The 3,539-nt window shown below is 43.2% G+C and overlaps 1 pseudogene; it reads right to left on the reverse strand.

The window, feature by feature from the left end:
- Positions 1 to 2,292: 2,292 nt before the first annotated feature.
- Positions 2,293 to 3,149, reverse strand: LOC125964412 (elongation factor 1-alpha 2-like; annotated as a pseudogene).
- Positions 3,150 to 3,539: the final 390 nt, after the last annotated feature.

The following is a 3,539-nucleotide window of genomic DNA, read 5'->3' on the forward strand; positions in this document are numbered from 1 at the left end:
GAAAACTGCAATAAATCATAAAAAAGAGGATTTTATCCTGAGGGCTTTGCTGAAGAATCAGTGGAGGGTTGAATGTTGTGGAGGACATAATAAGATTTCTACTTTTTGAAAGATGTAGAGAATGGACTTGAGGGGGGACAACATGAAAGTCAGGAAAGCTATTACGATGCTTTTCCAGTAATCCAAGTGAGGTGATGGTGACCTGACCAGGAAATTGCCTGCAGGAATGGTGAACAGTGAATAGCTCCAAGAAATATTTAGCTGGCAGAATTGACTGAACTTGATGATTGTTGGGTCATGGAGAATGAAATGAGGGAGGTCAGAGGATGATTTCCAAATTTCTGGATTGGGAAATTAGTTGGATAAACGGTGATAGAATAAAAAGTAGAGGAACAGCTGTGTACGTGGAAGAGTTAAGGGTGAGGTAATAATGAGTTCAATTTTAACCATATTTTAGGCACTTGTGGATACTGAATTATTCAGTCAACAAATATTTATGAATTACCAACTACATGCCAGGTAGTGTGAGTGAAGGTCTTAGGAGTAGAGCAGTGATAAAATATTTTAAAGATTACAGTCTAGTTGGGGAAATGTACAGTACATGAATTAATAAAAATAATAAATGTATACAGTAAATATAAGCCCTGCATATAGTGAAGGAAAACACATTTATGAATTGATTAGTTTCTACTTAAAAGTATGATCAAAGACATCAGGTAGACAGAGTACTGCCTGGTAATACCTTGTCAATCTATGGTCTACTTTCTCTTTTTACTCCGATTTCCAGCAGACCCTTTTCTCTTCTCACTTTCAACGCAATTCACAAAAGAGAAGCAACTTATCTTTCTACTACCAAAATCTACCAGCCTAATTTGTAGATTTGTATCCACATACTCTGCCTTCCCATTTATGCACAGGGACAAGGTGTCCTTGTCCTACCCGATGTCAGGTCCTCTGCTTGTACACAGAAGCCAGTCTGCTCTTGTCTACTGAAGGGCTTCATATAATAATCCCATCCTAAAAATAAATGCTCTTATCTGGACTTCATGTGTTCCTCTACCCACTACCTTACTTCTCTGCTCCTCTTTATAGCAAAACTCTAAAAGAGTTGTTGATTCTTTTTTTTTTTTTACATCTTTTTTGGAGTATAATTGCTTTACAATGGTGTGTTAGTTTCTGCTTTATAACAAAGTGAATCAGCTATACATGTATATATATCCCCATATCTCCTCCCTCTTGCGTCTCCCTCCCACCCTCCCTATCCCACCCACCCAGGTGGTCACAAAGCACCGAGCTGATCTCCCTGTGCTATGCGGCTGCTTACCACTAGCTAGCTATTTTACATTTGGTAGTGTATATTAGCCCATGCCACTCTCTCACTTTGTCACAGCTTACCCTTCCCCCTCCCCATGTCCTCAAGTCCATTCTCTACATCTGTGTCTTTATTCCTGTCCTGCCCCTAGGTTCTTCATAACCTTTTTTTTTTTTTTAAGATTCCATATATATGTGTTAGCATACGGTATTTGTTTTTCTCTTTCTGACTTACTTCATTCTGTATGACAGACTCTAGGTCCATCCACCTCACTACAAATAACTTAATTTCATTTCTTTTTATGGCTGAGTAATATTCCATTGTATATATGTGCCACACCTTCTTTATCCATTCATCTGTGAGTTGTTGATTCTTTAATGTCAGCTTTATTGAAGTATAATTGACATGTAAAGTTGTAAGATATTTAAAGTGTACATTGTGGTGATTTGATATGCATATACATAGTGAAAGGATTTCCTGCCATCTAATTAACATATCCATCATCTAACATATTTATCTTTTATTTGGGGGGGTGTGTGTGAAAACATTTAAGTTCTGTTTTCTTAACAAATTTAAATGATATATATTTAATGCTAAATTAATTTATAACAAAATAGCCAAGCTTATTCAAGAGGGAAAGGATAGTCTCTTCAGTAAATGGTGTTGAGAAGACTGGACAGCCACATGCAACAAGTGGTCTTTTTTTTTGATGGCTAGTTATGTTTTATTAATCTTAATAAATACATCGAATGTTGGGTAACTTTTATAGTGGAGATTGCTGAGGAAACTGCAGGGGACATGCTTCATTTCTTGCTCGGCTTTACTGCTGACTTGGTGACCTTGCCTGCAGGATGACTTCTCATCCACAGCCTTGATGACTCCAGTGGCCACTGTTTGTCTCACGTCCCGCACAGCAAAATGGCCTAGAGGTGGGTACTCAGAGAACACCTCCACACACATGGCCTTGCTGGGGACCATCCTTACATCTGCACAATGGCTGTATCGCCTGACTTCAGGGCCTTGGGGTTGTCAAAGGTGACCTCCATCCCAGGTTTCAGGAAGCTGGTCTCCACACAGCCCACAGGCACAGAGCCAATGCTCCCAATCATGTGCACACCTTGTAGAGGCAGCCTCAGGGGCTCGTTGACCAGTTTAGTGGGAGGGAGAATGGAGCCCAGAGCTTCCAGGACACTCATCCCTGTGGCATTTCCCTCCTTTCTCTTGACCTTCCAGCTCCTGGATCAGGCATGTGGATGCTGGGCTATGCTAGCCCAAAATGGGCACGAAGGCCATGACTGCCAAGTTGTAGCCGATCTTCTTGATGTAGGCTCTCACTCCCTTGATGGAAGCATTGGGTGCTGTGGGTGGGTTTGTCGGAGTCCATCTTGTTGACAGCCGTGATGAGTGGCTTCACACCCAGCATGTAGGCCAGTAGCGTATTCTCCACAGGTCTGCCTATTCTTGGAGATGCCTGCTTCAAACATGCCTATGCTGCTGGCCACGATGAGCGTGGCACAGTCACCTGGGATGGGCCAGTGATAATGTTTTTGATGAAGTCCCTGTGGCATCAATTATGGTGATGTAATATTTGGTTGTCTCAAACTTCCATAAGGAGATGCCATGGTGATGCCACATTTCCTTTACGCCTTCATTTTGTCTAGCACCCAGGCAAACTTGATGGAGCCCTTGCTCATCTCTGCTGCTTCCTTCTTGAACTTCTCATGGTTCTCTTGTCAGTACCCCAACACTTGTAGATGAGATACCCAGTGGTGGTGGACTTGCCAGGGTCCACATGGCCAATGATGATAATATTGATGTGGGTCTTCTTTTTGCCCATAATGGTAGATTCATTAGAGTCACTGCTGATCCAGATATTAGCAAGAGCTGCTGCGGCAGCTGTGAAGCAGGTATTGTGTATTATTGATGCTTCCCTTTCCTACCTCCCATTCTTTTTTTTTTTTTTTTTGCGGTACGCGGGCCTCTCACTGTTGTGGCCTCTCCTGTTGCGGAGCACAGGCTCCAGAAGCGCAGACTCAGCGGCCATGGCTCACGGGCCCAGCCGCTCCGCGCCATGTGGGATCCTCCCAGACCGGGGCACGAACCCACGTTCCCTGCATCGGCAGGCGGACTCTCAACCACTGCGCCACCAGGGAAGCCCCTCCCATTCTTTTTATAACCCATGCCAAGCAGAATTTGTCTCCACCACTCCACTGTAGCCTCCTTTCCC

Source organism: Orcinus orca, chromosome 5 (assembly GCF_937001465.1).
Source record: "Orcinus orca chromosome 5, mOrcOrc1.1, whole genome shotgun sequence".
NCBI lineage: Eukaryota > Metazoa > Chordata > Mammalia > Artiodactyla > Delphinidae > Orcinus > Orcinus orca.